The 15,619-nt window shown below is 41.3% G+C and overlaps 1 protein-coding gene across 2 annotated transcripts in view; it reads right to left on the bottom strand.

Annotated features, from left to right (window-relative positions):
• Nucleotides 1-14,837, bottom strand: part of srcin1b (SRC kinase signaling inhibitor 1b) — a 145,553-nt gene extending 130,716 nt beyond the window's left edge. For both annotated transcript variants that reach the window (XM_026177945.1, XM_026177946.1), the window contains exon 1: nucleotides 14,400-14,837. The gene's annotated coding sequence lies outside the window, so the exon portion shown is untranslated. The remainder of the gene's footprint in view (nucleotides 1-14,399) is intronic.
• Nucleotides 14,838-15,619: the final 782 nt, after the last annotated feature.

Here is a 15,619-nt window from a genome sequence, read left to right on the forward strand (position 1 = left end):
CCCACTGAAAATGAGCTCAAATGCAGGTAAGAGAAAGTCAGTCAATATGACCCGATCCTAATCTTACCTCTTAGTTGGACAAAAACTGATTCTTCTTTAAGGAGTTTAAATATTCGGTGCCCGGACCTTCATCAGTTTTCACAAACTTAGCTTAAAAACATGTTTGATTAGTGCTAGCTTTTTTTATATATAAAGAGAGACAAAGCACTGCAACATTTAGCATTTTTTAAACAAACGAACCTCTTTCAGCACAGTTGGATCGATATGTCTTCATTTAACAAGCAGATATCATTTTAAAAGATTTAAATGCATTAGAGATTCTTTTTGCCGGTATTAACTCTTATGACAAAGTTTTCCAAGTCTGTCTTCTAAACTTTTTTATACCTCACAGCCTTTTTCTAATGATATCACCTCCTCCTCCCTCTGTCCTTCTCTAAGTCTCTCTCCTCATTTCAGAGATCCATTATTCCAGAGGACAGAAGCTTTTCATTTCACAGTCTGATCAGGGTTTAAGGAGGGCTACTCTGTGTAATCAGCTAATGAGCAGCTCGTTAACTGTTGCTCACTGTAATTTAGGCATCAGCGCTGCCGAGCGGTATTTGCAGAGTTTGCTTTCGGAGGACACGTGTCGGAGCTGTCACGCCAGCTTAAGAGATACCAAGGAGCAGAGGGAGATCTGAGCTGTCGTATAGCACATGTAGAAACACAAACTGCTCACAACAATTCCACATACAACCGCATGACGTGTGCAAGCAGATGGCGGCATCTAAGCAGGCTGTTTACACAGACTGCAAATATCTCAGAAGATAAAGTATTTCTTTAAAGTTAATCTGTTAAGATTTTCTTTACTCTTCTTTCTTCACAGACCGAGATACGGTGACCTGAGATCATCAATGTAGAGTTTGAGGTCTTTAGTTACCTGCCAGGTTCAAAGTCCATTTCATTTCCTCACTTGTGCAAACATGCCAGCATGTAATGTAAGAATGGAAATGGATTCGTAAATGAACACAATCCATTTCTGTGCTGCAAAGACCGGCACTGAAATGTTAGCTACAGCTGTGATGTTAAGCAAAGAGCCTCAGATTTTAGCTGCATTTTAAACACATTTTGATTACTGATGAATGTGGCTTAAAGTCTCAGATGGCTTTTAAATACATACAAATATTTGTATGAGCAAAGCTGAAACTGCCCATAAGCTTGTTCTCGATGTTGACTGCTTTAAGAGTCTGTCAGAAGAAGAGAATTGTCCAACTACTGCATTAGTCATCAGGAAATTCTCTAATTAAGTGTCAGTGTCTGCTGGTTGTTCGTTAGTTTTAGTCCACAACAACAATGCATAGCAGACAAATAGCAGTGCATCACCTTTCTGCAGACTTGTACAGCAGTGTGTAGTCTTTATTTGTGCTTTTTTACTCCATACTATAATTTTCTGCTTTGTTTTCTCTACAAACAAACTAACAAAAGCGCCATATTATACCTTTAAACATATAGGTTAATATGCACAAATAAGCCAGCTGTAGCAGATTCTAATTGTTATGTCATGTTTCAAAAAGCCGACATTTCTTGGATTGAGAGCTGCAGAAAACTTGAAACTATAAACTGTATATAAAAGATGGAAGTAGCCACCATGACATAAACCATTTGTTTGTAAACATCAGGCTGCACTAATAAAAATCATAATTTAGAAATTGTTTTATGTTCAATCAGACCTGAAGCTGTTACTGATGATTTTACAGTCTCAGTTAAGTGTTTACTGAGGTCATGAATCAAGGAAACTGAGAGAAATTTTCACAGTGACTTCTTCACAACTAGATATCTTACTGAAAATGGAGGAGACGCCCCCTGCTGTCCATTAGAAATGTATTTAACTTTCAAATAAAATAATAGTTTTATTCATTTTAAAAAAATGTTTTACATGGAGTTTTTTGGTCAGCGTGGATGCCACTGAAACCAAGACCAAACTCGTTACTTTAACGACTTATCCTATGTGAAGCGTAGAATAACATCGTAATTTAAGTAACTAATATCACATTATATACAATAAGATATGAAACTAGCTCATCAGCTTTACTGAGGTCACAAACCAAATGAGCGGTGGTTTCCTGTGTACTTCTCGGCAGTCAAACTTCCTTTATTAACCAGAGGATCTGCCCTCTGCTGGTGAGAGAAGGGAGGGTCAGGGCACCTATTCCCATCTTTTAACTGCAGTCTATGCTTGGAACAGGGAGTCATTGTGTTGGAGCTCAATATGTTGTTCTTTAACATTATGTTCTGTTTGCACTCATTTTTCTCGCAGATATCTGCAGCGGACGTGTAAAAGCTGCTTTTTGTTTTTCACTTTGAGTAGAAAACAAACTGTCACACACCAAGACTCGCTCTCATCTCTAAAATCAATTTCTGTGCAATTCAGGTTACAAAATTCACTATATAATCCTGTCCTTTAAAGAAACAGCACGCAATATGTTTTATGGTGTCAGAGTGGGTCTGGCTACACGCTGAGCGTGCCCAATTAATTGTGAATATATGAAACAACATGCGGTGTTGTGCTTGTAGTCCAAATCAATGTCACACAGACAGACAAACACATTGAGGCATTTCCTGCAGCATACTCACTACCTGTGACAGTTTGCGTCTCCTGGAAGCAGATTCCTTTGTGCTTTTTGTGACCTGACGTGAGACAGCAATGCCATCTGATAGGCTGTTCTCTACCTGAGATACCACGGAAATAGCAGTCCTTATCAAGGACAAAACATTACAGCTGTAAAAATCTGGAGATGAATATCTGAGTCAGTCTCTCAGGGAGCGCTGTCAAATTAGTCTATGAATTTCCTACTGCACCCGGAGAGTATGTGACAGCAGCAGCAGGAAGACCTTGAAATAACCTCCTCGAATACACATTTCTCCATGATGGTTTTAAACGCCTCTCCTATAGCATTTCAAAGCTACAACAAAGACCGTTTGAGCTACGTCTCCAGAGACGGTGCAGAAGAATGCAAGAGCACCTGTGTAAAAACATATGCTGCTCTCAAATTTACCCCGACTGCTGAGGGAGACGAGAAAGCTGCAGAGACGAGCTGATTGGCCGACGTGTCTGATGAGCTAGGAATCAAACATCAACTAAATATACACAGCTGGGAACTCTGGGCCTGCTTCAAAGGAGCCTTTAAAGTGTAACAGTGGATTCTGTCTCGAACAACAACTGAGATTTAAAACAAGAGAGAGCCTTACTGTGAACTTTAATATAATAATCATGTATATTAAAGAAGTTAAAAAGTTAATAGACCCTTTTCACGGCAGGCATTTTGACCTTCTACAGCTACAGGTATAGCTAATAACATTTACGAGCTCTCCAGTGTTCCAGCATGCACAATATGAAGACCACGGAAAGGGACAATGGCAAGAAAAGTGTGCTGTGAGAAAAGGTCTGCAAGCTGTTAACATTTAACAAGTCCCTGGTGGGAGTTAAAGAGGCATTTCACCAATTTTACATGCCAAAGTCAATTTGCAAGTCACAGTAAGAGCTAATCAGGACGTGGAAATGGTTCTAATAGATTTGGAGCAGCTTTGCAAAGCATGAGTACGAAGCCTGAGAGAACGACAATCTTTGACAGGCAGGAAGGAGCAAAAACCCAGTGACTGGTTAGCAACCACCAGGAAGAACATCAGCGACAGTGATGATCATTTAAACAAACATCGTCAGCACACAGCAGGGTGAGAGGTTTATGTTCAGTGATATTTGAGCTGAAAATGTAACCAAAGGAGGAAAGGAGGTCAGCGATTGTGCAGCCTACAGGAGGAGCACAGAAGTTACCCATATGCAGCCCTCAGGCAACACACGTGTAAAGGGGAAGACACGGCAACATGGGAACCAGAAACAATGGAATGGAAATGAAATTCAGCTCCTCTAACACCCATTAACAATGAATCATTGGCCGAAGAAGCATTTATCTTGTTTGTCCTAACACTTGTTTTGGTGCAGTGCAGTTTTTGTGCAAAGGTCATTCAGCCTGGCGAGCTAAAGTGTGCAGTTTTACCTGTAGTAAATGGACTGGTTCTTATATAGTGCTTTTGTACTGGAGCACTCAAAGCACTTCATACATTATGTCTCGTTTCACCCACTCATACAAGCACTTTTCTTTCTATGTCTAAGTGCTTTCTTACATTCATGCTCCAATGAACGCATCAGGAGCACCTCAGGGTTGCAAAGGAAACTTTGGTGTGGATTTAAGCAGCCAAGGAGCAACCCACCAAACGTCTTAGTAGATGACTCTACAGCCTGATTCACCCCTGCAAAGTCATGGCAGTTTTGCTTAAGTTAAGATGCATGAACAGGTGCTGTCACGGTTTGCACTGGCAGACCGTGTGGAGGGAGGAAGAGGACCCAACTGCGAACCAGGAACTGGAACGAAAATATAATTTAACAAAAGGCGAACCGTTTATTTGAGGCTGGGAAAAGGTACAAAACCAAAGGCAGAAGCACACTGAGGCAAAACTAAATTCTAAACACAAAAGACAAAGAATAAAACCCTGAACATGGAGAGATGACGAAAACTCAACTGACAACCTGACAAGGAATGAATGAAAACACACAGACTAAATGCACACAGGAGGTGATCAGGGGAAGTGGAAACACACGGGGAAGCAGCTGATTAGAATGAACATAACGACGTTACATTGGCAGTGAAACTAAACGCAATGAACACGGGACACCAGACCTCTAAAATAAAACAGGAAACATAATGGGGCGCAGACATGACAACACGAACTTGGCAACATAAGATACGCAGACATTAAACACATGAGAGGCGAGGGAGACTTGAACACAGGGGTGAAGACACAAGGGGAATCTAATAAACAATGAACTATAACAGGGCAACATAGGCAAAATTGAACTTAGATAAGCTAATGAACTTAAACATAAACCGTGAACATCAAAATATATCAAAATTCAAAACGCTGGGTCAAATGACCCATGACAGGTACAGTGCAAAACCATGGCTGAAACCAGTTTGGACCATAGGACAATGCAGCTGAAGACCACCACAATGGGTAACACAACTGCAGGCCGGTCGGTGGGGATCAAGTTGCCCAGTTAACATCGATTGAATTTGCAAAAGACGGGATGTGCTGGTAGAGGCTGTCTGCTAGCAGTCAACACAAAATTATGTTGCAACAACAAAAAAGCTTTGCAAAATTTGCAGTTAAGTAAACGACCTTTGCAATAAAGCTTTTGCTTTAAGTAGACGTGACTAGTAACTAGTAACTAGTAACTATAATTAATTACTTTTTCAAAGTAACTTGCCCAACACTGGTAAACATAACTGGATTCAGGAGTTTGACACATTGTTACATTCCTGTTTCATATTTTTGAGAGCAATATCCAGAACAAACATGAGGTAGGTGCATCCTAGATATTGTAATATAATTTAGATTTAAAAGCAACAGGATATTGTCAGTTATGAGCTCCAAAATTTCAGCCTTATTAAGTAAGTACTTTAAACCAAATTTTTAAGTCATTGCTGGAAACTTCTATGTGTAAATTGGTTTACAATTTTGCCCACTCCTACTGAGTGGTCTCTGAGGTCCTCGTGGGCTTTGTTGTCATAGATATTAGGACTCTGTTGCAGCTGCATGGCTCTGTAATTTCAAAGGTAACCTCCCACACTGTTGACATTCTCATTTGTCAGCGTGTGTTGCGAGTTCTAATGTAATCGTACAGCAAGTCGACTGTGTGCTAAATGACTGCTGTTGTTGGTGTGGTTTATATTTCACATCTTAATTTTCCCTAAGAATTCAGCCATTTCTTGCTCTGTTAGCATTCCTCTTGTGCCCAATAAAGCAGGAAAATGAAAATAAATCATATTTTAGGCTCCGGTGGACAAAAACGCCTCTTTAATGTGGTACACAACACATTTTCAAATAAACACAGAACATGCAGAATCATTAAAGAGCTGCATGTCCACCACCAAACATCTGCCACATTAGTAATGCCACTCAGGCTGATACATACTGCAGGGATCTACTGACTAATGATGGTAATCAAGCACGTCTACAAGCATGTGTATTTAAAAAGTCCAGCCTTGCACAATAATGTATAATTATTGTGAAAACTGTGATAAACGGCCGACTGTCTAACCTTTCACTGAGTTTAAATGTGAAAATACCGTACCAGAGTGCACACATTAGCAGGCCTGAGGTCATTATCAACACTTTATGTCCAGAAACTGCCAATTGGAAGAGAAAATGGGAACAGGCTGCTACTGAGAAAAATCTGACACAGTAGTTTGCAATTAAGCTGATTTATAACAAAAGCAACCAGAATCTCCTTCCCAAGAGACAATTCTCTGCTTTATTCTGACCATTTGTCTTCCACATAGCAACTGGAGGCCGGATGGCATAAATACTGATGACACGGTCGCCAGCAAAAACATAAAAAGGTTGCTTTGCTTTTTGTCTGCCTTTCCTATTTGTCATTCTGAGATTGGTTTTTTCGCCAAATGCCTCTTTTTTAGCCAGTTATATTTATCTTCATATACAGGACAGATCATCAGCATCCAATAACAACCGTCTCCTGTAAGAATGATCCTCCGTCTCTTCTCTGCCATGCATGGCCTAATGCAGCAGTCTTAGGCGAGCTTGCAAGATGAAAGACACATGCACCCCGGGCCCTAAAGCAGGTCAGGTCGGTAAAATTTTAAAGTGGATGGATTGATGCTCTAAGAGTGTCCTAGAAACAGTGTGGTGGGACTCAAAAACAGAAACACCCTGCAAAGAAACCCCAGTCTAATGTGGTGACTCTCCTGATCATGACTAACCTGATTGGACAGATGGTTTATTTATAAAGAGCCATCTGAGGAGTCATCATTGGCAATTAAATACTTGGCAGGTAATTGGATGAACCATCTGTCTGTCACTGCTACCTTTAGCCAACCAGTTCAACAAACTTCGGAGCATGAGGAAGATCAAAACCAGTGTTTCACAAATCAAGACCTGAGGATAAAATCTCTTTGTTAATTTGCAATTTGGAGGTTTATTTTGTGAGCATTTGGTTTCCCTCTAAAAGGTCTGCCTCTAAAAGGTCACATTTAAACAACGTGACCTTTTTTAATTGAACTGATTTGTCACATTAAGGCCTTTAAGACACAATGTAAAAACTGCAAGTAGTTGTAAGTATATAAGTAAATGTCTGACCGTGTAATAGACAAAGCAAGCCAGTAAGATAAATACTGTATGTCTGGTTTTTGATGTGATGTCCACTTTCCAACATTAGTCCTCTCCATCATGGGTGATGCAGTGGAGGTTCCAGGTCATCACATTCGGGCACCTGTTCCTGAGAAACAGGAACTTTCTAGTGCGTCGCTTTTTGTTCAGCACAGACCACCAAACCCTACTTTTAACTCATCTCTCCAAATGACTGCAAATAGCTGTAGCATACCTGTCGCATGCTAGTTTCATTCTGCAGCGGTTCCTTTTTGCTCTTTTGGTTTTGGGTTGTTTTTTCCCCACACAGTTTGGAGGCCAGAGCACTATTTGGTTGCATATTTTTCCAGCTTGTACAGTCTCATCTAATCTCATCCCAACACACAATAATAGGCTGGATATCTGACAGTGACAACTTCCAGGTCTTGGACCTCATTTTTTTTAATTTTTTGGAGGGGCACACAGAGCTCTTATAGTCACCTTTGTTTTTCCTGTTTGTATAGAAGCATCAAATCTCACCATGACAATAATTTGGCAGGTAACAAGTAGCATGTGCTACCAGGTACCAGATAAGACTAAATGTATGCATTATAAAACAGGAAAAGGTCACGTCAACCATCACTGCCACAAACTGCTGTTCAGACTGTGTGTGCAGTTTAAGTTTCATTGAACACTGGTCTGCCTTTATGATCTAAATTGTGCTATAATTTAGATCACAGCACCAGCAGATAGGTCATCCTTTCTTTTTGTGGCGCTGATCTAAAGGTGGAGTACTGCGGAGGTCTGCCATTGTGCGGCTTATTCAGGCATCAACACCGCAAGACTCAAGAATTCAGCTGCCAAGCAAAGTAAGGTCATCCTGTCTCGAACACCTTGAGCCACTCAGATGAGGCTTTGATGAGCTTTCTAAGCCTCATTCACTCTGTGAATAAATCAGACAGGCTGCTGAGATCCTCGGTCAGCTTTACAGAGCCAAATTAACTGAGATTTATTGTTAATTACACTCTGATGTGTTGTGTCATAAATGTTTCACTGCTTCCTCTCAAAGGGAAGGCCGAGATTGTTTAATTATGCACATTTACTGGCTAAGAGTCTTGCTCCGTTTCAGCCCTGCAGCTCTTAAATGCAGGCTCTACAGTGATAACACAGTCAACCAATAAAAAGAACTTCCATCAATATCCATTTTATATGAACGAGTGAATGAATGGCAGCATTTCTGCAGGACTGAAGAGAGCAGACTTAGTGTGGCTCACTTCGACAAAGTGTCCTTGAACAGGAAACAGACTCCCTGCCAGTTCCACAGGTGCTGCTCACGTCCTGAACTCCATTCAAAAGGCAGTTTTCAAAGGGGAGAGTCTCTCTTCAGACAACAGGAAGATTCATACTTCACAAAGACACTTTAGGATACAAGCTGTGTCGCACCTTCACAATGCAGATAAGAGTCGGTAACATCTACATGCTGAAAATATTTAGCGTAGAAGCCACTTTGAGCTCACTTTCAGAAGTACTAAATCAAGACCTGAAATATGACTTCAACTGAGAATCCAAATTGGAGTATTTTTGCACAAAAACAAAACGCATGTTGGCTTGAGAAGAAACAAGTATCAACTGTAATAAAGAAGTAAAACATATAATACTAATCTTTTTTCACACGCACGAGATCGGGGTAGGATCAAATAATAGGCGTGTACTATTAACACTGAAAACATGGCCGTTGTGAGTTTTTGAGCAGTAACAACAAGTAGGGCAGCTTGATAGGCAGGGTGTTTTGTCAGTACACCGGCCCCTTCAGCACATCATAGGGTGAAATGTGTGCTAGTACTGATTAAGCCACTATGTAGTGTCTGCATTATGGGGTTGAGTTGCTTTGAAGTAGATTTGGAGCGCCGTTACTTGGGCGGGCCACGCAGATATACTGTGTGACATATTTTTATTTATTTCCACATCCGAGATTACAAAATTAATTTATTGTTGGTCTTATTCTGGAATTTCAGGAGTTGCTATCAACTACCTCCCATCCTTGGCATCTCATATTTCCTTATGGGCAGGCTGTTCACGTCGCTGTTGTGATACTGCTCAGTGTGAGCCAGCTGTCAGACAAACTCTGACTCCAGAGGCTGGTGTCAGTATACACAGTATTAATGTTCTTAGTACTCATCAGTAAAACCGAGTCTTATCCTTACATACTGGTGATATTCTACACCTTCACAGTCTGGTTTGGGGCTGTTTTGGTCACAAATGTGTCTACAACAAAGTCTAAACTACAGAATATGTAAACAACATATCTGGCATTAAAAACTTGATGATTAATCTTTCGTTACTTTCGAAGACTACGAAGAGCATTTTTTAAAATTAACAACTTTCATTTGTTCTGTTTAGGATGCATGTCACGGCGGGACACGCCGGTGAGTTTATGGAACGTACCCAAATGCAGACACGGAAGAAGACGGAAAACATGAGTATAAAAACAAGGCGAATCATCCAGGGGGAGTAAGCAAAAACTAGAACCTATACTGGGAAAAAACGACTTTGAACATAGAAAGACAAGACTTTCAAAATAAAACAGGAAACATGGAGAGACATAGACATGACAACAAAGAGGAGAAGAAAAGACTTATAAATCAGGAGACAAAACTAGAATGAAACGAAATCCTAACTAATAGCAGCAACACAAGAACTTAACATATTTTCAACACAATATAAGAACACAAAAATACAAAACCGACTCAAAACTGCTGGGTCACAGACCCTGCCCCTGACAATGTAAAAATATAATCAATATTCAATATCAACTAAAACACCCTGTTCATGTAGGCTAGGGATGAGTGTTTCCCACACTCTCGAGGCGCCCTTTGACCTTTGTATGACCTCTGTTTCTTATGTGCACCATGTTTTACTCTGAGACTTATTGGAGCCTTCAAACTCCATCTTGCTGCAGGAACCTGGAGAAATAAGGTGCCATCACAGTCCCACAGAAATACACGCAGACGTGTCACAATTCTGAGAAACTACGACTGCTTATTTGACCCAAACCAGTGGCTCTAAAATCCATCTGAACAGCGCGAACAGAACAGCCTGAAAAACTTGTAGCACTTGTACAACAGCATAAAATGTTACCATGTTTTAACTTTTTGTGGGTCACTTTAAGAAAAGCAGTCAAATTCAGGTTTATTTTCTCAAATTTGGTCCAGACAGAAAGCAAGGGTTAAAAGAGTCTCTTTAATCTCTGGAGTATCTTTCACTTCAGCACTTTTTTTAAAAATAATTCATTGTAAATAAGTGAACAAATATCTGTCCTTCCATTTCAGTCCAACCGGGCTCACGGGGATGTTAAAGATCGACTCGGAAAATAGTGTAAAAGTTGGAGTGTGAAAAAAGTAAATCCAGGGATTGAGAAAGAGAAAGCAGGTCAAGGACCTTCATGTCTGAGATGTTTGTAGACGATGAAAAGACATTTAACTTTTTACCGCTCGCCATCTGTGAGCTGAAGACATTTCTTCAGATGGTTTTCCACAATTATAAAGCTGCAGTTTCAGTGCCTGAAAACACATTTCTTAAAAATGTTGTTTTGACTTATGAAAAGAAGTCGAACGCTTGAACGTCGAGGATGAAAAGGCAGCAGAGTCTCTGAATGCCAGAGCGCGAGGCAGCTCTCGGGAGAACAGACATCCCTGAGTCAATATTACAGTCAGCTCACCCTCACCTGGTGGCTCTGCATCAATCAGCTCTCTGATGTCGGCACCCTCTGCTCTGCAGCTTCCTCCCTCTGCCCTTCATCTCTTCTTCTCCTTCTCTGTCTGTCTTCCATCTCCTTCCAGATGTCAACAAGTTTGATCAGGCTGACGTGGGAAAACTGCTGTTTGGCTGACGCTCCTCAGCACCCTGACAGATCCTCCAGCCTCTCGTCTCCTTTTCTTTTGCTCCCCAGTCACTTGTGATTCCAGCACGCTTGATCTGCTCCCCTCCACCTCCGCCACCCGGCAACCCCGCCCCTGTCAAAGCCTCCTGGGGAGCTGGGGAGGGCTCTGCCATGTCAGTGAGGTGACATGACTCACACAGTCATGCGGCACAAAGGAGATAAGTTTGAGATGTTCAAGGGCGACTGTATAGTTGGCGTTTCAAAACGCTCACTTCAGAATTAATCCTCTCAGCGATTTCTGAGTGAAACGGCATGCGGGATGTGACAGGCCTCAATATCCAACGCTGAATTTTAAGATAGCTGGCTGTTTTTCCAAACCGCGTCTCCCAACGCGTTCAAGAGACTCGGGTCTTTTCTTGCTCCGACACAGATTTGTGCAGAGTGGGAGCAAAGAGAAGAGGGTATCATGTAAATCAATAGCGATTAGAGATAGTGAAGACCTCCATTTTGCACTCTGCCAGCCTGCAGTCAGCAGCAGCAGCAGTCTGTGCCTCTCGTGCATTATCATTAAATTTGAATCACAGAGATAAGTATCTTCTCTGAAAGATCATCCCGGTCATCTTAGAAAAACCAAGAAGGTCATTTAACAACACTTGGCACCACAGTGGAGGTATTTACACCACCCTTACAGAACCTCTCAGGCACCTGCATGAATATGCAGTTTGCAGAAATCCAGATTTTCCAGCTCTCTGATGCAGAGTAAACTAGAGTAATTAATAAAGTGATTCATTCTTTAAACAAGCAATCTATTAGCAGCAATCCTGGTAAATAGTAACCTTATATATACAATTATCAATGCATTGTTTTAATATTCCGACCAGTAAAAATAAACCTGCCTTGCAGCATCCGTGTTATTTCTACATTCTTGTTTAAAAGAATTGGTGGGAAAACGTAACAACTTGGGGAATTTGACCATCCAAGAAGCACTTCAGTGGGATAAAGGAAATATAATAAAAGCCATGTGAACATTAACGTTAACAATAAATATTTTTTTGTCTTTCAAAAGGGCTGAACTGAGCTCAGTGGAATAAAGAAAGGAGGTCAAAACTAAATATGACACTCAAGGACAACAAAATAAAACAGGAAGTATACTGTAAGTATAAAAGGAGTAGGAGGAGTACACACATATACATAGACACAGAGAAAAATTAAAAACTTGTTGTTAGTCAAACTGATGAAGATTTACCGTGAGTGTCCTCAATGCTATGCTAGCGTTCTTACTAGCAACTAGCATGAAAGCTAACATAGCACCAAGCTTTTTGAAACTGCTATCAGGTCCAAACTGTACTTATATTTGACTGGAAACTCATTAAAATGGACAAAAACCTGAAAATGAAAAAGTGTCAGACTGTCTTCTCTTTTTGGAACGATCACAGGAAATGTGATGTTCTCATCTGGATGAGCGAACGCCATTAAAGGGTTGTTGACTTTGTTTTTGCATCTTGCCAGCAAATCCCATGAAGAGAGAGAGAGAAAAAAAAGCTAAAACAAAAGAACAAACCCAACACTGAATTGATCCTACAAACATATTGTCTGCAGCTTAGTCTTCTGTGCCTTACTGCACCATTGTTAGTGGAAGATTAGAACACATCGCTGAGCAGCACCGCTACACCGCCGGACGTGTTTATGGCGTTAAACAGAAGCACTGTATCGCCATTTTCTTGCTGGAGCTATTCCCTGCTGGTTTTGGTCACTTGATGAAGTCTTTATTTTTATTTTGTGCCTTTCACTTTTAATAAAAATATATTTCTGCCTGACTAAATGGAAAACGTGGTCACAAATAATTTTACTACAGACATGATTAGAAGTTCTACGGGACCACCTTTGCCCACCTGTTTTGATAGATACAGTTTTAGCAGTTCAGCTGAGAACCACTGGGTTATAGTTAATTAAGGTAAGGATAAATCATTATTCTTGTCTTCTCAGGTGGTATAGTCCACGTTCTTTCCCATCATCTCACTAGAAACATCGATGCTGCTGAGAGAGCGGTGTTATATATTTTCCGCATTTGGGATTCCCAGTAACTATATAACAGTAGCTATATCAGTTATCTCACTGAGGAACAACACAATGATTAGAGTATGGAGAGAAAGCCAGATTTTAAGCAGTTAACCACAATAATAAAACAACCTACTTTATATCCTAGGCTAGCTTTAAAGAGCTGGAGTAGAGATACAGGACCTCTACGGGTTTCCTGTGGATCAGAAATTCTGTGAGTGGGAAACTGGAGTCTGAGTTAATCCCTTAACCTTTTCACTCTGTTCTTGAGCCATTTTTTGAGATTTGGCAGGGAGCACTGTCCAACTGGGAGTGCTGCTGACATGGGGTGGGGTTGGTCTGCAGCAATGTTTATATACTGTCAGCAGCGTCCATATGAAGACCAACAACCAAGGTTCACCAGCTGCACACTGCCTTACAGTGAGATTAGCTGTGTTAGTCTTTTCACCTGTCAGTGGGTTTAATGTTGTGGCTGATCAGTGTATGTGGACTTTCGGGCATTTGCAGAGCTTCCCAACTCCAGATGGCTGAAAATCTACGAGGAATGTAGAGATTAGTTTTTGGCTTCACTGCCAACTTCTATTTAGGGACTTTAAGAAAAACCCAAGCGCTACCTGTGTGAGTTTAATGCAGATGCGAAAAATCCACTTAAATCATTCCTCCACCTACCCAAGAATCAAAGTGGTGATACATATGCTTACTAGATGTGTTTTGTCTCCACCGCTTTTATATTTTTCAGCCACTGCATTAATGTCCAGCTCTCTTCCTGCTTGTATCACTGTTTCCATCTCCTCTCTGATCAGCAGCAACAGCAGCCTCAGTAAATCCATCAATAGCACTCTTTCACTCCGGTCCAGATGCCAGCCTCTGAGAGCCAGGACATCCACAGCCTCCCATCCGCTCAGGCAGTAAACAAGAACTGCTGCCAGACGCAACCGACACCAGCAGACATTCACACCCCCAAATACACACAGAGTCCTCTCAATATCTGCACTGAAATGCATTTCAAAGGCACTTTTGATACATACAAAATGGACTGCAGCACTCAAAACTGGTTATTCCAACGTGATGCGGTTACTCAATCAGAAGCTGTTTCGAAAATGAATAAAAAATAATAAGTTTGGAGAAGCTTCAAAAAAGTCTTCTTCCATAAAACATGCAGGGCAAAGATACATGTGCGGAAACAACACAGACAGCAAAACACTGAAGAGAAGAAGAGGGAGAGCGGTACTTTCCCAGCATCCCCCAGCACGTCAGAGAAAGGCACTCAAGTTAGAAATACCTGCAACTACAGAATGGACGGAGAGAGAGGGGACATGCCTGGGAAGGAGGAATTGCCCATTCTCCGCCTTGATGCACCTGTTCACTTTCCTCTACTGCACACTTTCTCTTTTATCTTCTTTATTCCCTCTTCTTTCTTCCCCTGTCACTCTTCTTCTGCTGTTGTTTCTTCCCGCTTCCTCTCTTCTTCAGGTCCAGTTTTTATCCCTTTCTTCTCAGCGTGTCCATGTCTCGGCTTCTTCAGGAGCTGTGTCAGCATGAGTGTGTGAAGCGCCTGTGATGGATATGAGAGAACGCTGGAGTGCAGAGGCGTTCCTAACCATGTCTTAGCATGGCCACTGAATAAACTCATCTTTTATGGATGCACAGCCCTCCCCGTCCTGCTTCTCTTAAAGGGACTGCACCCCGTTCCCGCTGCCTTTGATCTCGTCGTGATACGCACAGGATCCGAATCGTGCGCTCACATGTGTCTGTGGGAATATACTGTGGTGTGGAGCATCAGTAATTCAGCATCACTGTGTGGGTTTGACACTTTTCCCTGTGCAGCTGAGGAGGGGGAAGCGATCGATCGGAGGATGAAAAGGAATCCAGAAAATTGGGGGTGAAGGAAAAGGGGGGGATGCTGATGTATCTCAGACAAACTAATGGTCGTGATAAATAATGAATAACAGCAAGCATAGCGTGGCATAGAAAACACTGATATCAGGATATCAAGAACAGTGCAGACACAGCTTATCTTTGTGTGTGTGTGTGTGTGTGTGTGTGTGTGTGTGTGTGTGTGTGTGTGTGTGTGTGTGTGTGTGTGTGTGTGTGTGTGTGTGTGTGTCCACTACAAAGGGATATTGTCAAAGTAAATCCTGGCCCAGCACCGGCTGTAATTCAATCTGCAGTTGAAGGCCATGAATTAATGAGACAGCGTGTGTGTGTTCAGGGTCAGAGAGGCTGTACGTCACACACACTGTGACACCTGGTAATAGGATCTCCAGGAAAGCGAGCGAAAACAGCATCTGAGAAAGTAAGAAAGAAATCCTGAACTCACCTGGAAACACAGGTGCACTGAAGTATAATAGAAAGTAAATATGATAAGCACTGATTAGAATTTATCATCTATGAAATCATTATTATTTCCATGTGTCTGAACAGATTGTAACTTTAAAATAAGTCGTGACTAATATTCTCCCTCTAAGCTTCCTTTCTTTAACATTTATTTTCATCAGCTAA

This window comes from Astatotilapia calliptera, chromosome 8 (assembly GCF_900246225.1).
Source record: "Astatotilapia calliptera chromosome 8, fAstCal1.2, whole genome shotgun sequence".
NCBI lineage: Eukaryota > Metazoa > Chordata > Actinopteri > Cichliformes > Cichlidae > Astatotilapia > Astatotilapia calliptera.